General features: G+C 44.9%; 1 protein-coding gene across 1 annotated transcript in view; it reads right to left on the bottom strand.

Annotated features, from left to right (window-relative positions):
- The window catches only part of LOC121569930 (cadherin-7-like), a 143,339-nt gene that overhangs the window by 85,035 nt on the left and 31,350 nt on the right, over positions 1 to 26,954 (bottom strand). The window lies entirely within an intron of this gene.

Raw genomic sequence — 26,954 nt, 5'->3', positions numbered from 1 at the left:
TATATATCCAATAGAGCCTCAAAATGACACCAAATGTATTTTATTAATGGATTCCATCAGGCTGTTGATGAATGGCATGTCTGGGGCATAATGATGGTATTGGTTGCATGGGCATGCCTCAGCATGCGCCTCTTGACAATCCAATAGGGAAGCCGTTTGTTATTCACCCTCCCCTGCTGTCAGGGGCAAACTTGAGGTAAATTGTCAACTGCAGTGGAGAGTCAACATTTAATCTTGAGCAAGCCATCCATGGCAGTGTGTTCCGGTAAATACCACGGACAGGAAGGACAAAGCTGACAGCCCACAAAGCATGAAACTGAAGGTCAGAGGTCAACTAAATGCAGTATGTAGTCTCTCTCTCAAAACTGGTTTGTTAGCTTTACGCTTGACTTTTTTTGCCCAATGGGCTTCGTGTGTTTCACTTTAAATCTATTCAGAAGTGAGTATATTACATAAAATATGTGTGCCACGGTGTGACGAGGTGTGAAAGAAGGAGTCAGGCGCAGGAGGTAAAATACCGAAGTCCAGAGTTTAATCCGTTTGCATAAATCAAACGCCCCAAGCGTCAAACGAAACTGTACAAGGGAAAACATCCACCTTGGCAATAACACAGTGACATGTAGCTCAACCGAGCTACACGCTCTCACAACAAAACAATCACTCACAAAGACAAGGGGAACAGAGGGAACACTTATACACATACTAATTAGGGGAATGAGCACCAGGTGTGTGTGATTGACAAGACATGACAAGTGGAGTGGAGTGATGAGAATGGGATCGGCAGTAGCTAGTACTCCGGTAACGACGAACGCCGAAGCCTGCCCGAACCAGGAGGAGGGGCAGCGTCGGCGGAAGTCGTGACACACGGTAGGTCCTGTTAAAAAGTGTATCCCTGTAGAATACCACTTCCTTCCTTTAATCTAACCCGTTTTTGAACCGTCATTGCTCATTTTCAGGTGCTATTTCAAACTTCTACTGTTATTATGCTGAACTTTTATCAAGCACCATAGTTGCTTCTCTTGCAAAATGTAAATAACCCTTTGCATAATTCCTATCTTTGCCTCCCTTGAGGTGGACAGAACACAGTGTGCAGCACAGCCCAGTACAGCAGCGTAACTTAAAGAAACACTGCCGGCAGCGACACAGCGAGAGTATGAGAGGGTGAGCGGAACAGAGCAGAAAAACTCCAGTGAAATCAATGCTGACACTTATCGCCACTTTGTATGCAGACAGTCCTCCTGGGGCAATCACGTTTGCTTTGTGTTTACTTGTTTACCTCGGAGCGTTAAAAAGACTGCAAACGGCCAAACTTTAAGAAGAAACAGCGACACCAAGGCCATCTCTCACCTGTTATTATACACATTACGATGTATGGCACATTTCCATCACAATCACTAAGAGGCTGTTTGGTTTTGGATGGTTCTGGATCTGCTTATTAGGGTTTTAATCTTTGCTGTGCTGTCCAATCACAGTGTGTTAGCACTTATTATTGCACTGGCCATGTCTCTTTTCTTCCTCCCTGTTTGACTGACTGTGATGAGGTGATGTCGAAGGAGTCAGGCGCAGGAGGGTATATCACAGAATAACAGGCTTTATTCTGAAAATACAGAGTTACGCAGTAATGCTTCAAAAAACACTCCAGTGGAAAATACAAGGCACACGGGGAAATATCCCAGCAATACAAAATACACGGAGCTCCAGCTTAACTATCCTCCACAATAAACAATCACACACAAAGACAAGGGGGCAGAGGGAAACACGTATACAGGTACTGATGAGGGGATATGAACCAGGTGTGTGTAATAAACAAGACAAAACCAATGGAATGATGAGATGAGGAGCGGCAGTGGCTAGAAGGCCGGTGACGACGACCGCCGAAGCCTGCCCGAACAAGGAGAGGAGGCAGCTTCGGAGGAAGTCGTGACACTGACATACTTTGTAGAAAATGGCAAAGACGACTGGAGGCCTTGGAAGAAGAAAATAATATATATTTTTAAATAAATAAATAAATGAAATCCCAGATACATGTTTCAAGCTTTGTATTCAGGAGGAGAGTGAGAGTTTTCTTCTATTCAACGGACTGTGTACACACAGCTTTGAGTCAGGCGCAAATACAAAGTCGATACCCAGAAGCGTCCTGTGAGCAACACTGCTCTGGTACACCGAAACAGCCTATTGGCTACTGCTGCCGCTCAGGAGCGCCGCGGCTTGAATGGTCAAGTGTAATGGGGTTTCCACGAAGGCGGTAACATGGTTCACAAATAGACCAAAATAAAACCCTTAAAGAAACTGCATTGGTTGATCTGTCTGTGTTTTATGCTTGTGGGCTACTGTAATACACTTCTTTATGTTGTGAGGAAGTAAAGAAGGAAGTATATGCTGTAAAGAAATGCTGCCTTAGTTGTAGGCTACCAAATCAAACTAATTTAGATACTGAAATGTATCAAATTGTATAATTATCAGGGGGCAGTCCTTACAACACTGTTTTCTTACATTAGTAGGAATGTATAAGGAATATGTTATTGAGTGCAGTACTATGCTCTTTCTTATTTTATCAATACATAATTGCAACAATAAAGCAACTGCTTCTGCCTGTGCAATGCCTAAAACAATATATGAAGCCCAACGGGGATTTGATTGTGAAGTAAAACACGTTACACTACCAAACATAATATTCAGGGTGAAGAAAAACTGTAAAGTGTAAAGGAAAGGGAGAGAGGTCATTTTGCTGCACAAAAGGAGCTAAAAACACAGGCGAGAGAGCATCAATGCAGCTGTCACACACTCCAGCTCTTGCTGTGCTGAGCTTTTCATTTATTCACTTCACCCCTGGTTCTGGTGAGTAGCCATGGTGATCCCTGCCTCTACTCTGAGAGGGCCTCAGTGTGTTCACCCCCCAAATCAGAGGGAGTGTGTGTGTGTCTGAGTCTGTGTGTGTTTGTGTATGTGTGTTTGTGGTGGGGGGGGTGAGGAGCATAGAGACCATGATCCTCTCCAGTTCCCTTTGCTAGGCATGGCAAGAAAGCCTTTGTTCGGGATTAGCTATGTAGTTACCATACCTCTGCTTAGAAACGCATGCACGCACACACACACACCACACGCACACATGTAAATAAAACACATACATGTATTTTCAAACATTGGTGTCCAAAGGCCAATTGGTTGAGAAACACATAATTACTGCATGAATGATCTCATAATGATCATTTCACAGCCAACATCTGCTTCATTAGCAATGTACCTGTATATACAGTATATATATACACATATAGGAAACATTTATATCAGCCAGTGAAGAGCTGGTATATGGATGGTAATTAACAAAAACATGTCATGTAAAAGCTAGACTATGCATTCATTTAGGTAGCATTCTGGCTCCTTAGACTTGTATGTGCAATGGATCAGCTCTGGGAGCACCAATAAGCTCTGGGAAAAGGGGAGCCGATACTGGAATTAGTCTTACATTATATAATTTCTTATGTACTCTGTAAGTGCCAAATCCTTAGATGTAATTGGCATTCATTTATAGGTACTCATTGCAGTGTTTGTGCATTGGATGTGTCACCAATTAGGTTTAACCATGTTAAAAAACTACAATACAGAAAGCAACTATAGATCACTCAAAAACCCTAGAAAAAGAAAGCAATCTACCAGGGGTAACAGGTTAGTTACAGCATATTCTAACAATAGCAAGCTGGTGTAAATTGTAACTAAACAGCATGGAGCATACCGCGGTGTCGGTGCGACTGTATTTACCAATGACTGTACATACTGTATGAATGGACAAAGCCTTCGATCAAGCCATCTATCATGTGACACCATTCATTCCTATGTGAAGACTCAACAGTGCATTGAAGCCAAATGAAGTCGGTTAAGATGCCGTCTCATGGAGACATAACATGCACTGTTTGAGCTACTCCAGGAAGTGACGTTGCAGGCTAGCTCAGTGCTGCCTCCTCTCATTGAGTAACTCAAGTTGAAGGCAGGGTACTGTAGGCTGCCATTGGCAACTCAATTATTCTTATAACTTGTTCTGTGTGCGATTTAAAACATAATTGGTTCAAGGGCATATATCTGGTGTATTAGAAGCAATAATTGGTACCATGACTGTCTTCCAAAAATGGTTTTGTTTACAAGAAGATTGATGACGAAGATTGCCATTTTACCATTCACTATAATGGGGATCCTGTTTTCTGCTAACAATGCCTGCAGTACCACGGTCGGCCTTGAGCTTCTGTGGCTTCAATCAAATCAAATCAAATCTGTCACATGCTTCGTAAACATCAGGTGTAGACTTACAGTGAAATGCCTACTTACCGGTCATTTCCCAACAATGCAGAGTTAAACATTTTAAAAAATCAATAAAACATTTAAATAGTGACAAGTGGAATAAATACACAGTCGATAACAAATTACAATTCAGAAATTATTCACACCCCTTGACGTTTTCCACATTTTGTTGTGTTACAGCCTGAATATAACATTTATTAAATTGAGATGTTTTTGTCACTGGCCTACACACAATACCCCATAATGTAAAAGTGAAATTATCTTTTTTGAAATGATAAGCTGAAATGTCTTGAGTCAATAAGTATTCAACCCATTTGTTATGGCAAGCCTAAATAGGTTCAGGAGTATACAGTGGGGGAAAAAAGTATTTAGTCAGCCACCAATTGTGCAAGTTCTCCCACTTAAAAAGATGAGAGAGGCCTGTAATTGTCATCATAGGTACACGTCAACTATGACAGACAAAATGAGGAAAAAAAATCCAGAAAATCACATTGTAGGATTTTTTATGAATTTATTTGCAAATTATGGTGGAAAATAAGTATTTGGACAATAACAAAAGTTTCTCAATACTTTGTTATATACCCTTTGTTGGCAATGCCACAGGTCAAACGTTTTCTGTAAGTCTTCACAAGGTTTTCACATACTGTTGCTGGTATTTTGGCCCATTCCTCCATGCAGATCTCCTCTAGAGCAGTGATGTTTTGGGGCTGTCGCTGGGCAACACGGACTTTCAACTCCCTCCAAAGATTTTCTATGGGGTTGAGATCTGGAGACTGGCTAGGCCACTCCAGGACCTTGAAATGCTTCTTACGAAGCCACTCCGGGCGGTGTGTTTGGGATCATTGTCATGCTGAAAGACCCAGCCACGTTTCATCTTCAATGCCCTTGCTGATGGAAGGAGGTTTTCACTCAAAATCTCACCATACATGGCCCCATTCATTCTTTCCTTTACACGGATCAGTCATCCTGGTCCCTTTGCAGAAAAACAGCCCCAAAGCATGATGTTTCCACCCCCATGCTTCACAGTAGGTATGGTGTTCTTTGGATGCAACTCAGCATTCTTTGTCCTCCAAACACGACGAGTTGAGTTTTTACCAAAAAGTTATATTTTGGTTTCATCTGACCATATGACATTCTCCCAATCCTCTTCTGGATCATCCAAATGCACTCTAGCAAACTTCAGCCGGGCCTGGACATGAACTGGCTTAAGCAGGGGGACACGTCTGGCACTGCAGGATTTGAGTCCCTGGCGGCGTAGTGTGTTACTGATGGTAGGCTTTGTTACTTTGGTCCCAGCTCTCTGCAGGTCAATCACTAGGTCCCCCCGTGTGGTTCTGGGATTTTTGCTCACCGTTCTTGTGATCATTTTGACCCCACGGGGTGAGATCTTGCGTGGAGCCCCAGATCGAGGGAGATTATCAGTGGTCTTGTATTTCTTCCATTTCCTAATAATTGCTCCCACAGTTGATTTCTTCAAACCAAGTGTCAAGGGCTGATGTGGATGTGGTGTTGGAGTCAGGCGCAGGACACAGAGGCTTAGTCCAACAGACTTTACTTGGAGAAACACGTCAATACAAAGTAACGGGCCTCAAAATCAATGGAGGCGAGCGATTACGCAAATACACAAAATACAAAAGGATACGCAAATAGTGCGTCCGTACTCTAAATACAAGAGCAAAATACAAAGCACCAACGGACAGGCGGAACAATTACACACAACTAACTACAAACAAAACAAGAAACTTATAGGGGACATAATGAACACTAAATGGAAACAGGTGTACAAGGAAGACAAAACCAAACAAACATCGATAACATTCAACGGTGGCAGCTAGTACTCCGGGGACGACGAACGCCGAAGCCTGCCCGAGCAAGGAGGAGGAGCAGCCTCAGCCGAATCCGTGACAGTACCCCCCCCTTGACGCGCGGCTCCAGCCGTGCGCCACCCCGGCCTCGGGGACGACCAGGAGGACGCGGAGCAGGGCGCGTGGGATGACCACGGTGGAACTCAGTCAGGAGAGATGGATCTAAGATGTCCCTCCTCGGCACCCAGCACCGTTCCTCCGGGCCGTACCCCTCCCACTCCACGAGATATTGGAGACCCCCCATCCGACGTCTCGAATCCAAGATGGACCGAACTGTGTACGCCGGAGCCCCCTCGATGTCCAGTGGGGGAATACCTGGGATAGGATAAAGTAATCCTTCTACCCCCCCAAAAAAAAAAAAATTAAAACATTTAAAAAAAAACATTGTAAAGTGGTTATCCCACTGGCTATAAGGTGAATGCACCTATTTGTAAGTCGCTCTGGATAAGAGCGTCTGCTAAATGACGTAAATGTAAATATAAATGGGGCGGAGAAGTCTCTCTTATCTCATCGTCCTGGAGTGGACCAGCTACCACCGGCCTGAGAAGAGACACATGGAACGAGGGGTTAATGTGATAATCAATAGGCAGTTGTAACCTGTAACACACCTCGTTCAATCTCCTCAGGACTTTAAATGGCCCCACAAACCGCCGACCCAGCTTCCGGCAGGGCAGGCGGAGGGGCAGGTTTCGAGTCGAGAGCCAGACTCGATCTCCAGGTGCGTACACCGGACCCTCACTGCGGTGGAGATCGGCGCTCGCCTTTTGTCGACGGATGGCCCGCTGCAGATGGACGTGTGCATCGTTCCACGTCTCCTCCGAGCGCCGCACCCACTCATCCACCGCAGGAGCTTCGATCTGGCTCTGATGCCATGGTGCCAGAACCGGCTGATACCCTAACACACACTGGAAAGGGGTTAGGTTGGTGGAGGAGTGGCGGAGAGAGTTCTGTGCCATCTCTGCCCAGGGGATATACCTCGCGCACTCCTCCGGCCGGCCCTGGCAATAAGATCTCAGAAACCTACCCACATCCTGGTTCACTCTTTCTACCTGCCCATTGCTCTCTGGGTGGTACCCCGAGGTAAGGCTCACCGAGACCCCCAAGCGCTCCATGAACACCCTCCAGACTCTGGAGGTGAACTGGGGACCTCGATCAGACACTATATCCTCGGGCACCCCGTAGTGCCAAAAGACGTGGGTGAACAGTGCCTCAGCGGTCTGTAGGGCAGTAGGGAGACCCGGCATTGGGAGGAGACGACAGGCCTTAGAGAACCGATCCACAACGACCAGTATAGTGGTATTCCCCTGAGAGGAGGGAAGGTCTGTAACGAAATCCACCGAGAGGTGAGACCATGGCCGTTGTGGAACGGGCAGGGGTTGTAACTTCCCCCTGGGCAGGTGTCTAGGCACCTTACACTGGGCGCACACCGAGCAGGAGGAGACATAAACCCTCACATCCCTAGCTAACGTTGGCCACCAGTACTTAGCGCTAAGGCAGTGCACTGTCCGGCCAATACCTGGATGTCCAGAGGAGGGGGACGTATGAGCCCAATAAATCAGACGATCCCGAACCTCAAGCGGAACGTACGTCCGACCCACAGGACACTCTGGGGGACTAGGGTCGGTACGCAACGCCCGCTCGATTTCTGCATCGACCTCCCATACCACCGGTGCCACCAGACAAGACTCCGGCAGTATGGGAGTGGGCTCAATGGACCTCTCCTCTGTGTCATACCGCCGGGACAGGGCGTCTGCCTTACCGTTCTGGGACCCAGGGATGTAAGTTATTTTCAATACGAACCGGGTTAGAAACATGTTCCACCGGGCCTGACGAGGGTTCAATCTCCTAGCTGCCCGGATGTACTCCAAGTTACGGTGGTCAGTCAAAATGAGAAAAGGGTGTTGAGCCCCCTCAAGCCAATGCCTCCACACCTTTAGGGCCTGTACCACGGCTAACAGCTCCCTGTCCCCTACGTCATAATTTCGCTCCGCTGGGCTGAGCTTCTTGGAATAAAAAGCACAGGGGCGTAGTTTAGGTGGCGTGCCGGACCTTTGCGACAGTACGGCCCCAATACCGGCCTCTGACGCGTCCACCTCTACCTGGAATGGTAAAGCGGGGTCCGGATGCGCCAGCACCGGAGCCGAAGTGAACAGGTCCTTCAGTTTCCCAAATTCCCTGTCCGCCTCAGCTGACTGCAAACGCACCGGGCCCCCCTTCAGCAGGGAAGTTATGGGAGCTGCCACCTGTCCAAAACCCCGGATAAACCTCCGGTAGTAATTGGCAAAACCCAAAAACTGCTGCACCTCTTTAACCGTGGTTGGGGTTTGCCAATTACGCACGGCTGACACACGGTCAACCTCCATCTTCACCCCTGACGCGGACAACCGATAACCCAAAAAGGAGACAGACTCCTGGAAAAACAGACATTTCTCTGCCTTGACATACAAGTCGTGCTCCAACAGCCTCCACAACACTCGGCGCACCAGGGCTACATGCTCGGCTCGGGTAGAAGAGTACACTAGAATGTCGTCAATGTACACCACCACACCTTGCCCATGCATGTCCCGGAAGATCTCGTCCACAAAGGATTGGAAGACTGAAGGAGGATTCATTAACCCGTATGGCATGACGAGATACTCATAATGACCCGAGGTGGTACTAAATGCGGTTTTCCATTCATCTCCCTCCCTAATGCGCACCATGTTGTAGGCGCTCCTGAGATCCAGTTTTGTCAAGAAACGCGATCCGTGTAATGATTCCGTCATACTCGCAATCAGAGGGAGTGGATAACTGTATTTCACAGTGATCTGATTGAGACTACGGTAATCAATACACGGGCGCAACCCTCCATCCTTCTTCTTCACAAAAAAGAAACTCGAGGACGCAGGGGAAGTGGAGGGCCGTATGTATCCCTGTCTCAGAGACTCGGCTATGTATGTCTCCATAGCCATCTTCTCCTCTTGAGACAGAGGATACACATGGCTCCGCGGAAGCGCTGCTCCTGTCTGGAGGTCTATCGCACAATCCCCCTGTCTATGAGGAGGCAACCGCGTCGCCCTCGTCTTGCTAAACACGAGTGCTAAATCCTCATACTCAGGGGGAATGTGCATTGCGGGCACTTGGTTCGGACTCTCCACCGAGGTCGCCCCCACGGAAACACCTAGACGTCGCCCTACACACTGGGCAGACCACTCCTTGAGAGCCCTCTGTTGGAGGGATTATGAGTATTTAACCAGGGAAGCCCCAGCACCACAGGATACGCAGGAGAGTCGATCAGATATAACTGAATAGTTTCCTCATGACCCCCCTGCGTATTCATCTTCAGTGGCGCTGTGACCTCTCTAATCAACCCCGATCCCAACGGGCGGCTATCTAGTGCATGGACAGGGAAGGGAGCATCAACAGGAAGGAGGGGAATCCCTAACCTTACACAAAAATTCAGATCAACAAAATTCCCAGCTGCACCTGAATCGACTAGCGCCTTATGCTGGGAATGAGGTGCAACCTGAGGAAATCTTACAGGTATACATAAGTGAACAACAGAGAGCTCTGGGTAAGTGGGGCGCCTACTCACCTGAAATGACTCCCCAGTGCGTGGCCTGTTGTCCCCTCCCCCTGGAGACCCTCCCCAGCACCTAGCCGCAGTGTGCCCTCCACGGCCACAGTTGGTGCCTCTCCTCCTCTCTCTAGCGCCAGCACCCCCGAGCTCCATAGGGCTCGGCTCGGAGGTGCTGGAGGGTGGAATGGACGGCCCCCACTCGGGACGTCCGCGGGTGGCCAGCAGGGTGTCGAGACGGATGGACATGTCCACCAACTGGTCGAACGATAGGTTGGTGTCCCTGCAGGCCAGCTCTCGACGAACGTCCTCCCGTAGACTGCATCGATAGTGGTCGATGAGGGCCCGCTCATTCCACCCCGCATCCGCCGCTAGAGTCCGGAATTCCAGGGTGAACTCCTGTGCGCTCCTCTTCCCCTGTCGGAGGTGGAATAGACGCTCCCCCGCCGCTTTCCCCTCAGGTGGATGGTCGAACACTGCCCTGAAGCGGCGGGAGAACTCCGCGTAGGTGATGGTGGTGGCGTCTATTCCCCTCCATTCGGCGTTGGCCCACTCCAACGCCTTGCCGGAGAGACAGGAGATGAGGGCGGAAACGCTCTCGTATCCCGAGGGTGCCGGGTGTATGGTGGCCAGGTAGCATTCCACCTGCAGGAGGAACCCCTGACACCCGGCTGTGGCGCCATCATACGCCCTCGGGAGCGAGAACCGAACCCCACTGGATTCCGGAGCTGGGATGGGAGGACTGACCGATGGTGGTGGTAAGGTTGGAGAAGGTGTGCGCACTCCTCCGGTCTCCCATCGGCGCAGAGTGTTGATCACCTCCTGCAGGGCGGATCCGAGTTGATGGATCCTTGCGTCTTGACCGCTGACTCGATCCTCCAGCGACTCGGGTGCTGCTGCTGCTCCTGCTGACTCCATAGTGGTGTGTTATTCTGTCAAGGGCTGATGTGGATGTGGTGTTGGAGTCAGGCGCAGGACACAGAGGCTTAGTCCAACAGACTTTACATTGGAGAAACACGTCAATACAAAGTAACGGGCCTCAAAACCAACGGAGGCGAGCGATTACGCAAACAGTGCGCAAATACACAAAATACAAAAGGATACGATAATAGTGAGTCCGTACTCTAAATACAAGAGCAAAATAAAAAGCACCAACGGACAGGCGGAACAATAACACACAACTAACTACAAACAAAACGAGAAACTTATAGGGGACATAATGAACACTAAATGGAAACAGGTGTACAAGGAAGACAAAACCAAACAAACATCGATAACATTCAACGGTGGCAGCTAGTACTCCGGGGACGACGAACGCCGAAGCCTGCCCGAGCAAGGAGGAGGAGCAGCCTCGGCCGAATCCGTGACACCAAGCTGCTTACCTATTGCAGATTCAGTCTTCCCAGCCTGGTGCAGGTCTACAATTTTGTTTCTGGTGTCCTTTGACAGCTCTTTGGTCTTGGCCATAGTGGAGTTTGGAGTGTGACTGTTTGAGGTTGTGGACAGGTGTCTTTTATACTGATAACAAGTTCAAACAGGTGCCATTAATACAGGTAACGAGTGGAGGACAGAGGAGCCTCTTAAAGAAGAAGTTACAGGTCTGTGAGAGCCAGAAATCTTGCTTGTTTGTAGGTGACCAAATACTTATTTTCCACCATAATTTGCAAATAAATTCATAAAAAATGCTACAATGTGATTTTCTCAATTTGTCTGTCATAGTTGACGTGTACCTATGATGAAAATTACAGGCCTCTCTCATCTTTTTAAGTGGGAGAACTTGCACAATTGGTGGCTGACTAAATACTTTTTTTCCCCACTGTACATTTGCTTAACAAGTCACTATGTGTGCAATAATAGTGGTTAACATGATTGATTTTTGAATGACTACCTCATCTCTGTACCCCACACATACAATTATTCCTCAGTCGAGGAAGTGAATTTCAGACACAGATTCAACATCAAAGACCAGGGAGGTTTTCCAATGCCCGCAAAAAAGGGCACCTATTGGTAGATGGGTACAAAAATAAAAAAAGCTGACATTGAATATCCCTTTGAGCATGGTGAAATTATTAATTACACTTTGGATGGTGTATCAATACACCCAGTCACATTACATATATTACATTTACGTCATTTAGCAGACGCTCTTAGCAGATCATTCGTGTCCGTGTCTAACGTTGTGAGTTAGTCCCGACAGCTTGAGCGAGTCCGTCGTCAACTTATTCAGCCAGTTAGTTAGCTAGAATAGTTAGCATACTAGCTAGCCATTGCTTTCAGACAAAGAAGAAACCCTTTCTAAAGATACAGGTGTCCTTCCTAACTCAGTTGCCAGAGAGGATGGAAACCACTCAGGGAATTCACCATGAGGCCAATGGTGACAATAAAACAGTTACAGAGTTTAATGGCTGTGATAGGAGAAAACTGAAGATGGGTCAACCACATTGTAGTTACTTCACAATACTAACATAATTGAAAGATTGAAAAGAAGGAAGCCTGTACCCAATCCACATTTTTCAAAACATGCATCACGTTTTCAACATGGCACTAAAGTTATACTGCAGAAAATGTGGAAAGCAATTAACTTTTTGTCCTGAATACAAAGTGTTATGTTTAGGGCAAATACAATACAAGACATTACTGAGTACCACTCTCCATATTTTCAAGCATAGTGGTGGTATGCTTGTATTCGTTACGGACTGGAGCTAAGCACAGGCAAAATCCTAGAGGAAAACCTGGTACAGTCTGCTTTCCACCAGACACTGGGAGATTAATTTACCTTTCAGCAGGACAATAACATAAAACATAAGGCCAAATCTACACTGTAGTTGTTTATCAAGAAGATGGTGAATGTTTCTGAGTGGTCTAGTTACAGTTTTGACTTAAATCTACACCTGAAAATGTTTGTCTAGCAATAATCAACAAGCAATTTGATAGAACTTGAAGAATTATGAAAAGAATAATGGGCAAATGTTGCACAATCCAGGTGTGGAAAGCTCTTAGAGACTTACCAGAAAAACTCACAGCTGTAATCGCTGCCGAAGGTACTTCTACAAACTATTGACTCAGGGGTGTGAATAATTATGTAAATGAGATACAGTACATGACCAAAAGTATGTGGACACCTGCTCATCAAACATCTCATTCCAAAATCATGGGCATTAATATAGAGTTGGTCACCCCTTTGCTTCTATAACAGCCTCCACTCTTCTGGGAAGGCTTTCCACTAGATGTCGGAACATTGCTGCGGGGACTTGCTTCCATTCAGCCACAAGAGCATTAGTGAGGTCGGGCACTGATGTTGGGCAATTAGGCCTCACTCGCAGTCGTTGTTCAAATTCCCCCCAAAGGTGTTCGATGGGGTTGAGGTCAGGGCTCTGTGTAGGCCAGTCAAGTTCTTCCACACCGATCTCGACAAACCATTTCTGTATGGACCTCGCTTTGTGCACAGGGGCATTGTCATGCTGAAACAGGAAAGGGCCTTCCCCAAACTGTTACCACAAAGTTGGAAGCACAGAATTGTCTAGAATATCATTGTATAATGTAGCGTTAAGATTTCCCTTCACCGGAACTAAGGGGCATAGCCCAAACCATGAAAAACAGCACCAGACCATTATTCCTCCTCTACCAAACTTTAGAGTTGGCACTATGCATTTGGGCAGGTAGCGTTCTCCTGGCATACTGCAAACCCAGATTAGTCTGTCGGACTGCCAGATGGTGAAGCGTGATTAATCACTCAAGAGAACGCGTTTCCATTGCGCAAGAGTCCAATGGCGGCGAGCTTTACACCACTCCAGCCGATGCTTGGAATTGCGCATGGTGATCTTAGGCTTGTGTGCGGCTGCTCAGCCATGGAAACCCATTTCATGAAGCTCCCGACAAACTGTTATTGTGCTGACATTGCTTCCAGAGGCAGTTTGGAATTCAGTAGTGAGTGTTGCAACCGAGAACAGACTAGTTTTACTCGCTACGCGCTTCAGCACTCGGCAGTCCAGTTCTGTGAGCTTGTGTGGCCTACCACTTCACGGCTGAGCAGTTGTTGCTCCAAGACATTCCGACTTCACAATAACAGCACTTACAGTTGACCGTGGCAGCTCTAGCGGGGCAGAAATTTTACAAACTGACTTGTTGGAAAGGTGGCATCCTATAACGGTGCCACGTTGAAAGTCACTGAGCTCTTCAGTAAAGCCATTCTACTGCCAATGTTTCTCAATGGAGATTGCATGGCTGTGTGCTTGATTTTATACACCTGTTAGCAACGGATGTGGATGAAATAGCCAAATCCACTCATTTGAAGGGGTGTCCACATACCTTTGTATATACAGTGCATTTCGGAAAGTATTCAGACCCCTTGACTTTTTCCACGTTACAGCCTTATTCTAAAATGGATGAAATTGTTTTTTCCCCTCATCAATCTACACACAATACCCCACAATGACAAAGCAAATACAGGTTTTTAGAAATGTTTGCAAATGTATAAAAAAAAAATGAAATATTACATTTACATAAGTATTCAGACCCTTTATTCAGTACCTTGTTGAAGCACCTTTGGCAGCAATTACAGCATTTAGTCTTCTTGGGTATGATGCTACAAGCTTGGCACACCTGTATTTGGGGAGGTTTTCCCATTCTTCTCTGCAGATCTGTCAGTTTGCTCTGTCAGTTTGGATCGGGAGTGTCGCTGCACAGCTATTTGCAGGTCTCTCCAGAGATGTTTGATCGGGTTCAAATCCGGGCTCTGGCTGGGCCACTCAAGGACATTCAGAGACTTGTCCCGAAGCGACTCCTGCATTATCTTGCCTGTGTGCTTAGGGTTGTTGTCCTGTTGGAAGGTGAATCTTCGCCCCAGTCTGAGGTCCTGAGCGCTGTGGAGCAGGTTTTCATCAAGGAACTCTCTGTACTTTGCTCCATTCATCTTTCCCTCGATCCTGACTAATCTCCCTGTCCCTGCTGCTGAAAAACATCCTCACAGCATGATGCTGCCACCACCATGCTTCACCGTAGGGGTGGTGCCAGGTTTCCTCCAAACGTGACGCTTGGCATTCAGGCCAAACAGTTCAATCTTTCATCAGACCAGATAACCTTGTTTCTCATAGTCTGAGAGTCTTTTGGTGCCTTTTGGCAAACTCCAAGCGGGCTGTCATGTGCCATTTACTGAGTAGTGGCTTCCGTCTGGCCACTCTACCATAAAGGCCTGATTGGTGGAGTGCTGCAGAGATGGTTGCCTTTCTGGAAGGTTCTTCCATCTCCATAGAGGAACTCAGGAGCTCTGCCAGAGTGATTATCGGGTTCTTGGTCACTTCCTGGCCAGGCAGCCAGCTCTAGAAAGAGTCTTGGTGGTTCCAAACTTCTTCCATTTAAGAATGATGGAGGTCACAGTGTTCTTGGGGACCTTCAATGCTGCAGACATTTTTTGGTACCCTTCCCCAGATCTGTGCCTCGACACAATCCTGTCTCGGAGCTCTACGGAAAATCCCTTCGACCTCATGGCTTGGGTTTTGTTCTGACATGCACTGTCAACTGTGGGACCTTATATAGACATGTCCAATCAATTGAATTTACCACAGGTGGACTCCAATCAAGTTGTAGAATCATCTCAAGGATGATCAATGGAAACAGGATGCACCTCAGCTCAATTTAGAGTCTCATAGCAAAGGGTCTGAATACTTATGTAAATAAGGTATTTCTGTTTTTTAATTTTAAGAATTTTGCTACAATTTCTAAAAACCTGTTTTTGCTTGGTCATTATGGGGTGTGTAGATTGGTGATAAAACAAGGGCATTGAAGATTTGCATCCAAAGAACACCATACCTACTGTGAAGCATGGGGGTGGAAACATCATGCTTTGGGGCTGTTTTTCTGCAAAGGGACCAGGATGACTGATCCGTGTAAAGGAAAGAATGAAAAGGGCCATGTATCGTGATATTTTGAGTGAAAACCTCCTTCCATCAGCAAGGGCATTGAAGATGAAACGTGGCTGGGTCTTTCAGCATGACAATGATCCCAAACACACCGCCCGGGCAACGAAGGAGTGGCTTCGTAAGAAGCATTTCAAGGTCCTGGAGTGGCCTAGCCAGTCTCCAGATCTCAACCCCATAGAAAATCTTTGGAGGGAGTTGAAAGTCCGTGTTGCCCAGCGACAGCCCCAAAACATCACTGCTCTAGAGGAGATCTGCATGGAGGAATGGGCCAAAATACCAGCAACAGTGTGTGAAAACCGTGTGAAGACTTACAGAAAACGTTTGACCTGTGTCATTGCCAACAAAGGGTATATAACAAAGTATTGAGAAACTTTTGTTATTGACCAAATACTTATTTTCCACCATAATTTGCAAATAAATTCATTAAAAATCCTACAATGTGGTTTTCTGGGAAAAAAATTCTGATTTTGGCTGTCATAGTTGACGTGTACCTATGATGAAAATTACAGGCCTCTCTCATCTTTTTAATTGGGAGAACTTGCACAATTGGTGGCTGTCTAAATACTTTTTTTCCCCACTGTAGATATTCATTTTGTCCAGGTGGGTGAGGGCAGTGTGGAGTGCAATAGAGATTGCGTCATCTGTGGTTCTGTTGGTGCGGTATGCGAATTGGAGTGGGTCCAGGGTGTCTGGGATGATGGTGTTTATGACCAGCCTTTCAAAGCATTTCATGGTTATAGATGTGAGTGCTACAGGCCGATAGTCATTTAGGCAGGTTACCTTGGCGTTCTTGGGCATGGGAACTATAGTGGTCTGCTTGAAACAAGTTTGTATTACAGACAGGGTCAGGGATAGGTTGAAAATGTCGATGATAGACACATGCCAACTAGTCAGCGCATGCTCTAGTACGCGTCTGTTGCGAATGTTAACCTGTTTGAAGGTCTTACTCACATTGGCTACTGAGAGCCAGATTACACAGTCGTCGGGAACAACTGGTGCTCTCATACATGGTTCAGTGTTGCTTGCCTCGAAGTGAGCATTGACGTTTTTTTAGCTTGTCTGGTAGGCTTGCGTCGCTGGGAAGCTTGCGGCTGTGTTTCCCTTTGTAATCCATGATAGTTTACTAGCCCACCCCACATCCGTCGAGTGTCAGAGCCGGCGTAGTAGGATTCGATCTTAGCCCTGTATTGATGCTTTGCCTGTTTGATGACTCGTCGGATGTCATAGCAGGATTTCTTATAAGCGTCCGGATTAGTGTCCTGCTCCTTCAAAGCGGCAGTTCTAGCCCTTAGCTCAGTGCAGGTGTTGCCTGTAATCCATTGCTTCTTGTTGGGTACGTACATACTGTCACTGTGGGGACAACGTCATCGTAGAGCAAAACGGAGAGCACCATTGTGTTCGTGAGAGTCTCACCTTAGAGTGATGATAATAAGCTGAACAAAAATATAAACGCAACATGTTCAAAGATTTTACAGAGTTACAGTTCATATAAGGGAATCCGTCAGATGAAATAAATTCAGTAGGCCCTAATCTATGGATTTCACATGACTGGAAATACAGATATGCATCTGTTGGTCACAGATACCTTAAAAATAAGGTAGGGGAGGGGATCAGAAAACCAGTCAGTATCTGGTGTGAGCACCATTTTCCTCATGCATCGCAACACATCTTCTTCACATAGAGTTCATCAGGCTGTTGACTGTGGCCTGTGGAATGTTGTCCCACTCCTCTTTAATGGCTTTTCGAAGTTACTGGATATTGGCGGGAACTGGAACGCGCTGTTTACACGTACTTCCTCTGACACCGCCTGGCAGTTGCTTTACCAAGCAGGGATGCAGCCAGTCAAGATGCTCTCAATGGTCCAGCTGTATAACTTCTTGAGGATCTGAGGGCCCATGCCAAATGTTTTCAGCCTCCTTAGGGGGAAGAGGTGCTGTCGTGCCCTCTTCACAACTGTGTTGGCATCTGTTGACCATGTTAATTCCTTAGTGAGGCTGTTGACTGTGGCCTGTGGAATGTTGTCCCACTCCTCTTTAATGACTTTTCGAAGTTACTGGATATTGGCGGGAACTGGAACGCGCTGTTTACACGTCGACCCAGAGCATCCCAAACATGCTCAATGGGTGACATGTCTGGTGAGTATGCAGGCCATGGAAAAATTAGGAAATGTTCAGCTTCCTGGAATTGTGTACAGATCCTTGCGACATGGGGACATGCATTATCATGCTGAAACATGAGGTGATGTCGGCTGAAGATTGGCACGACAGTGGGCCTCAGAATCTCGTCATTGTATCTCTGTGCATTCAATTTGCCATTGATGAAATGAAATTGTGTTCATTGTCCGTAGCTTATGCCTGCCCATACCATAACCCCACCGCAACCATGGGACACTCTGTTCACAACGTTGACATCAGCAAACCGCTCGCCCACACAAGCTGTCTGCCATCTACCCTGTAAAGATGAAACCGGGATTCATCTGTGAAGAGCACTCTTCTCCAGCATGCCAGTGGCCATCGAAGGTGAGCATTTGCCCACTGAAGTCGGTTACGACACCAAACTGCAGTCAGGTCAAGACTCTGGTTTGTGCAGAACTTCTTTGGTTGGACAAACCCACAGTTTCGTCTGGGTGGCTGGTCTCAGACGATCCCGCAGGTGAAGAAGCCGGATGTGGAGGTCCTGGGCTGGTGTGGTTACATGTGGTCTGCAGTTGTGAGGCCGGTTGGACATACTGCCAAATTCTCGAAAACGATATTGGAGGCGGCTTATGGTAGAGAAATGAACATTAAATTATCTGGCAACAGCTCTGGTGGACATTCCTGCAGTCATTAGGCCAATTGCACGCTCCCTCAAAACTTGAGACATCTGTGGCATTGTGTTGTTTGACAAAACTGCATATTTTAGAGTGGCCTTTTATTTTCCCCAGCACAAGGTGCACCTGTGTAATGATCATGCTAATTAATCCATTTCTTAATATGCCACACCTGATAGGTGGATGGATTATCTTGGTAATGGAGAAATGCTCACTAACAGGGATGTAAAATAAAATGTGTGCAAAAGAATTGGGAGAAATAAGCTATGGAACATTTCTTGGATCTTTTATTTCAGCTCATGAAACATGGGACCAACACTTTACATGTTGCGTTTATATTTTTGTTCAGTGTAGATTGTAGGTCCAACCATTCGTAGGCTACAGACGTTTATATGAGAAGACCGATTTTTGGGAGTTCTCATGGTATGACAAACACCGCTCTAGCTCTGTCACCTTTCACCGCAGATGTGGAAGTGTCACACTGGCGGATGCAATGGATTGAGACGCATCCAATGCAAAAAACAGATATCGCTAGCTTAAACTGACAGATTTTAATGGAGATTTGTTATGTAACTTGCGCACCGATGCGTTAATCGACTCTAGGAGGTTAATGAAGCCAGAGACTGATGTGGTAAACTCCTCAACGTCTGTGCTAGTGAAACAGTCCTGCATCCGCTTCATCAGACCATTTCCGTATTGAGCGCATCACTGGTACTTCCTGTTAGATTTTTTGCTTGTAAGCAGGAGGATAGAGTTATGGTCTGATTTGTCAATGGGAGGGCGAGGGAGGGCCTTGTATGAGTTTCTGTGTGAGTAAAGGTAAGCTAGAGTTTTGTCACCTTGAAATGAGGTAAAACAAATGTCCGTTTCTTGTTTGCTTACAGCCTTATACAGCTCATTGAGTGCAGTCTTAGTGCCAGCATTGTTTTGTGGTGGTAAATAGATTCCTACGAAAAATCTAGATGCCAACTCTCTTGGTCAATAGTATTGTCTGCAGTTTATCACAAGGTATTCTAACTCAGGCAAGCAAAAACTCAAGACTTAACATTACAGATCACGCACCAGCTGTTGTTAACAAAGAGACACAACCCTCCACTTCGTCTTACCCAAGACTGCCGTCCGGTCTTGACGATGCTTAGAAAAACCAGCGATCATGTACAGTATATATCCATGTCCTCATTCAACCACGACTCTGAGAAACATAGGATATTACAGTTTTTCAGGTCCCGTTGATAGGATAGTCTCGAACGGAGCTCATCCAGTTTGTTCTCCAGTGATTGCAGGTTCGCCAATAGAACAGAGGGCAATGGTGGTCTATTTGCTCATCGAAGTAGTCTCGTCAAGAGGCCGCATCACCTACATCTCTTTTGCCGCCGCTTCCTCTTTTGAGTCCAGGGGATTAGGGCCTGGTCCAGAGTAAGCAGAACTTCCAGAGCTGCCGACTCATTGAAGTGGAAATGTTCGTCCAAATCGAGGTTATTTAGTCATAGGAAATGATGGCGGAGACATTATGTACAAAACATTTTAAGATCAGTGTAAAAAAAATAATCAAAAAATAGCAGAATTGGTCAGGAGCCGGCTGCTATCCACTGCAGCGCCATCATCCTGTATTCAATGAGAGGGGGCAGTCGTTCCCCCCTGGTATTTTCACATCAATATCTGGGTGACAGTGAGCAACGTGGGCTTTCTCTCTAATGTTGACTGATCATCCCATAGAATCTCATGGTAAATTAGCTTAATACCATAATAAAGTGACCTGTCATAGGAGACAATCAGGTAAGGTTATTTGAGATGCCACAATGTGCGAGAATGGTAGTGCCAGGTGCTGGCCATATCCATCACCGTGGTAACATCAAGGTTATCATGGAGAACACATTGCCCTGTGATATATAAAGTAAATTAATGGAAGTGCTATTAGGTCGCTGTTTCAGAGATGTGCCGTTTGTCTAGAGCTCTTTGAGGCAGCCAATAACTAAATAGGGGGTTCAAATACAATTTGAAACCATTTCAAATACTGTATCTGGGCTTGAGCTTGCCTGGCGCAACTGAACCAAAAATGTTAAATAGTATTTGTACCCAGTTCTGCCGCCAAAACACTACAGGATATGAGCAGGTGGTTTTATTTCCAACTCATTTACAGTTAATCTGTCTGTTTCCCCTATCATGACTGAATGGTGGCAAATACTGATTAGACTCTCAAATCAAATTACTTGGTGCGAGGAGAGAAATATTGAAAGCTTTATAGCGGGTCTAGAAAAGTGTCTCTTGCTTGGTTGTAAGGGTGTATAGGAGATAACATTTCCCTTTTTAGATTCAGACCAATTAAAAAATTACACAGAGACAGCCTCGGCGAGGATAAAGCAAGCCTTGCTGCTCTCTGGGTGCGCACATGAGCGAATCATCTTCCCATCAAAGTCAGAAATGATTTTCGGAATTCTGTCTTTCTTCAACGTCAGGGAGACTTCATATCTGCACCTGCCCGCCAAGTCATTCTAATGCCTCGGAAATCAATCCCAATTACCACAGGGGAAGAAAATTGGATGGGAACAACTAGAACATTCTCCACCTTAATTAGAGCACCTACATCTTACTCTACCGACCCATTAACATTAGCACGACTAAAAGCGTTGGTAGTATATGAGACGAGTTGCCCACTTACCCAAATGCCTGAGGATTAACCAACAACGACATATGAATCCGCTAAACAGTTTGTGACAGAAATGACCGCCATAAAAACGAAGCCCAGGGTTTTGAATTAGCCATATGTCACCAGGTCTAGCTGTTAATCTAATTAGTATGAATGGTTTGTTGGATGTTTGGTGATGTGTGTCAAGCTCACTGTTTGGCTCAACACAGTTCTACCTAATACACTTCAACACTATGACACCACCCTGCTGCTGTTGGGGCTAGCATGGAGGCTAGTCAATGGAAGGAAATTATATAAATGCAAATTCTATCTTCTTGTATTGTATTTCCGACTCATGGAAAATGCATGTCCGCTCTCTCGCGGTGTCGTTACAGGGTTTATTTTAGTCCAAAGTGACTGTCAGTGAGCTGTGAGCTGTCAGTGGTGGGCTGTATTACTTCCCAGAGGAAAAAAAGGTCACCCAGCGATTGTATCTAAGGAACCTGTTAGTGGGGAAAAGAGCTTTGATTCCCTCCCCCATAATTCTTTGAAAGGGGGATGCCTATTCATGCTGCCATTCTGTGTGCTGTGCATCTCTGGGATGGGATGGGATGGGGGGAGAAAAATGCGAAAAGGCTGTCCTGATTACCAGCTTGATGACTTTCATCTGAGTCGATGACAAATTGCCATGGTGGCAAGGCTGACAAAACAGGCCTGGGAGGTACTCCTGCATGTCTTTAATTAACAAACACATGTCAAGGGCGACTCCAAAGAGAGCCTGATGATGCCAAAGTGAATTACATGAGCAATTCGATTAAATGTAATTTCTGTATTTGAAGGTTGTTGGACGAGCAATAGAGAGGGGATTGTACTAAGTACACATATATACACACATGGGCACACACACACACACACACACATACACACACATTTTACATTTACATTTACACACACACAGATACACACTAGTGTTCTTTTAAACTTAACAACATGAATTGGGTATTTAGAGCACTATATACAGTGGAGAGAACAAGTATTTGATACACTGCCGATTTTGCAGGTTTTCCTACTTACAAAGCATGTAGAGGTCTGTAATTTTTATCATAGGTACACTTCAACTGTGAGAGACGGAATCTAAAACAAAAATCCAGAAAAGCACATTGTATGATTTTTAAGTAATTAATTTGCATTTTATTGCATGACAGAAGTATTTGATACATCAGAAAAGCAGAACTTAATATTTGGTACAGAAACCTTTGTTTGCAATTACAAAGATCATACGTTTCCTGTAGGTCTTGACCAGGTTTGCACAGGGATTTTGGCCCACTCCTCCATACAGACCTTCTCCAGATCCTTCAGGTTTCGGGGCTGTCGCTAGGCAATACGGACTTTCAGCTCCCTCCAAAGATTTTCTATTGGGTTCAGGTCTGGAGACTGGCTAGGCCACTCCAGGACCTTGAGATGCTTCTTACGGAGCCACTCCTTAGTTGCCCTGGCTGTGTGTTTCGGGTCATTGTCATGCTGGAAGACCCAGCCACGACCCATCTTCAATGCTCTTACTGAGGGAAGGAGGTTGTTGGCCAAGATCTCGCGATACATGGCCCCTTCCATCCTCCCCTCAATACAGTGCAGTCGTCCTGTCCCCTTTGCAGAAAAGCATCCCCAAATAATGATTTTTCCACCTCCATGCTTCACGGTTGGGATGGTGTTCTTGGGGTTGTACTCATCCTTCTTCTTCCTCCAAACACGGCAAGTGGAGTTTAGACCAAAAAGCTCTATTTTTGTCTCATCAGACCACATGACCTTCTCCCATTCCTCCTCTGGATCATCCAGATGGTCATTGGCAAACTTCAGACGGGCCTGGACATGCGCTGGTTTGAGCAGGGGGACCTTGCGTGCGCTGCAGGATTTTAATCCATGACGGCGTAGTGTGTTACTAATGGTTTTCTTTGAGACTGTGGTCCCAGCTCTCTTCAGGTCATTGACCAGGTCCTGCCGTGTAGTTCTGGGCTGATCCCTCACCTTCCTCATGGTCATTGATGCCCCACGAGGTGAGATCTTGCATGGAGCCCCAGACCGAGGGTGATTGACCGTCATCTTGAACTTCTTCCATTTTCTAATAATTGCGCCAACAGTTGCCTTCTCACCAAGCTGCTTGCCTATTGTCCTGTAGCCCATCCCAGCCTTGTGCAGGTCTACAATTTTAACCCTGATGTCCTTACACAGCGCTCTGGTCTTGGCCATTGTGGAGAGGTTGGAGTCTGTTTTATTGAGTGTGTGGACATGTGTCTTTTATACAGGTAACGAGTTCAAACAGGTGCAGTTAATACAGGTAATGAGTGGAGAACAGGAGGGCTTCTTAAAGAAAAACTAACAGGTCTGTGAGAGCCGGAATTCTTACTGGTTGGTAGGTGATCAAATACTTATGTCATGCAATAAAATGCAAATTAATTACTTAAAAATCATACAATGTGATTTTCTGGATTTTTGTTTTAGATTCCTTCTCTCACAGTTGAAGTGTACCTATGATAAAAATGACAGACCTCTACATGCTTTGTAAGTAGGACAACCTGCAAAATCGGCAGTGTATCAAATACTTGTTCTCCCCACTGTAGGTAGAGAACATAGAACCTTATAGTCCCAAGTTCTCGAAATATTGTGTGTATATGTCATTACTGATTGTTTCAAGAATATGTACTGAAGCCTTTGTGATTTAAATAAATAATTGAATGTCATAAATAAATGTGATATTAGTACGCGTCCCACTAGTCTACTAGGGGTTACACTGGAAAAATATAATTGCTCGAATTTGTTTACACTTGTTGTCACAAACACACTCGAGCCCTCATGAATACTAAAGTGTTTAAATAGTAGAGCTTGACATACATTATTTTGATTAAAAACCTGTTGGTTTAAGGGTGCTCATCACTTCGAGCACTTTCAAGTGGCCACTTCACAAAGATGATATCAATAGTTCTTACTTAGGACGTATTCACTTAATATACTTGGATGGAGACTGTCAAAGAGGCCCTGGTGAGAGAGGTCAGCAGAAAACTGAGTCACCATCCTAAATGGCACCCTATTCCCTATATAGTGCATTATGTTTGACCAGGAACCATATACATAGGGAATAGGGCAGGGCCGGCTCCAGGCATAAGCAACATAAGCAGTCGCTTAGGGCCCCAGGCCACTAGGGGGCCCACAACCCAAAAGGAACTCAGTTGGGGTTTCAACATACTGTTGAGAGTTAGAATAGTAGAATACACAAGGTGCAAGTTCGAAATGTGATTGTGCATCAGCAATTTTTATTTTGTTATGTCAGTCACTGACATCACTCAATTAGCCATTTCAGCTTTCAATTTTTAGATTGGTAAATTAGTCTAGCCAGCTATCTAAACTTGTAGTAATCATGGCCGAATACAAACCAGTCACGCAGGGCAAGTGCCCAGCGGCCCTGACCTCCAAATGAGCTTTAAAACAAACAAAAAATCTCTCCACCCCATGGTAAAATGGGTAGAATTGCAGGAAAAGTTTTATAAAATTGCACAATTTTCTCTCCGCCCCATGGCAAAATGTGTAGAACTGCAGAAAACGTACTTTAACCTTTTCATGCATGAGTTTCAAATATCTCTAACGGTCGCCCCAGCGTGAGTTGTTTTATGCACGTGATGTCAGAATGCACTCACTGTTCCAAAATGTGATTGTTACGCAACAGGATAGTAAACCCGCTCTGCCTGCTAATTATCTATTGGCTATGTTTCAACTTGTCAATTTAAAATTATTTTCTAATACGTTTTTTTTTCTAACAACAGTTTGAATTGAGGTGTGTTAATTCACATAGAAGTAGCCCATTTCACTGTTGTGGACAATTTATGTTTGAGGCTTTACTGAGCCGGACAAAGTTCTCTCTTCGAGGAGAGCCCAAGCACTTCCCCAGTGTTTTTTTTGTTTTGTTTGTTGTTGTTTTTTTTGGGGGGGGGGGAATGGATCAGCTTATTGCAGATAGATTGTATCTTCTATCAATGTAATTGTCTGCATCACTTCCAATCCCCCATGTTTTTTTTATTTATATATATACTCCCCTTTATTACTTTTCAACCCCACCATCCTTTCCCTACTTGGAGTAAATTAGTGAACAACAATGCCCAGGCCTCTACTTCCGGTCTATACTTACTATCTACACCTTATGGACAGAGTTAATTTTACAATAATTCTATTATATATATATATATTTTTTTTTTGCTCCTGAACTTCTTCTACTCTCAACCTCTCCGATCATTTTCATGATGTCCATCCGGTTTGCTTCTATATGCCATATCTTTCTAACTGTGCTCTTTCCCAAAAGCTCCCAACATACAACCTATATACTTATTATGGACACAGTATGCTTACATTATTAGCTATCTTTGTTATTTTTTGTTGTTATTTGTTATTAGTCCCATCCTTCAACTCTATTCAATACCTCCCATCTATCTCTTAACACCATCCATATAGGATTTCTATTTGCCAAATATATTTCAACCGTACTGTGATGTTTTACATAAGTTCTGAACCTTTCTATTCTCATTGCTTCTACAGATTGTGAATTAAAAATAAACATTTTTGCTAAAAGTATTATTATATTATTGATTGATTGACTATGACTTTTCAGATCACCCAGTAATGCTATCTGCAAGGTTAGCTCCAGGTAAATATTGCAATCCTTTAGCCATTCCTGGACCTGTGTCCAAAAACAAGCTACAAATGGACAGAACCAAAACAAATGAGCTAATGATTCTGTCTCTTCACAGCAAAATCTGCAGAGCTGGGAAGATTGTATCCCCCATATAAATAACATTCTATTGGTAGCAAGAATTTTATATAATAATTTAAATTGAAAGATTCAAATTTTTGAATCCGGTGTCGTTTTGCGTGTCAGTTCATAAACACTATGCCATGGGATCGGTATGTCAAAGATCTCTTCCCAACTATTTTGCAATCTATATGGGACGGCTGTCAATCCTTTGGTCCTTAAGTGAAACTGATATACTTTTTTATTTAGGCCGACAGACAAGTTCCTTACTTTCTCCCCCTTCTACTTTCCTCTTCCACTTTTGCGGTAAGGCTGCAATTATTTGGTTGTAATTTTGGGTAGACATTTCCATATGTTTTTGTTAGCTGCATGTGCGACATAACTCCACCAGTCCTACCGATGATATCATTTACGAAGATTATACCTTTTTTAAACATTCTGTCAAAAAATAAAGTTTTTTTGTCAATTAGTATATTTGAATTTAACCACAATATTTGTTGCATTATTTGTTCTGTCGTTTCTGGAGGATTAAATTGAAATTGCAACCAACTTTCTATGGCTTGTTTTAGAAATAGTGATATTTGGGAGATTATTTCCTTTTCAAATAACTGAAAGTGAGAGGTTGTAATCTGAATAAAGGGAAAAAGGCCTTTCTTGAACATTGGGTGAGACAATCTTACTAATTTGCTTGAGAACCAGTTCGGATTTAAGTATAACTTTTGTATGACTGAAGCTTTTAGTGATAGGTCTAATGCTTTAATATTTAATAATTTCTGTCCTCCGAATTCATATTCATTACATAAATATGCCCTTTTAATTTTGTCTGGCTTGCCGTTCCAAATAAAATTGAATATTTTTTTCTCATATAATTTAAAAAACTGTTCGCTAGGCGTAGGCAAGACCATAAGCAAATAGGTAAACTGGGATAATACTAAAGAGTTAATCAGGGTGATTTTTCCACAAATTGACAGGTATTTTCCTTTCCATGGTAGTAAGATCTTATCTATTTTTGCTAACTTTCAATTAACATTTATTGAAGTGAGATCATTTATTTCCTTTGGGATATGTATTCCGAGTATATCCACATCACCATCAGAC

The sequence above is a fragment of the Coregonus clupeaformis genome, chromosome 7 (genome assembly GCF_020615455.1).
Source record: "Coregonus clupeaformis isolate EN_2021a chromosome 7, ASM2061545v1, whole genome shotgun sequence".
NCBI classification, from domain to species: Eukaryota; Metazoa; Chordata; class Actinopteri; order Salmoniformes; family Salmonidae; genus Coregonus; species Coregonus clupeaformis.
The sequence above is the reverse complement of the archived record's forward strand: the minus strand, read 5'-3'. Positions and strand labels throughout refer to the sequence as shown.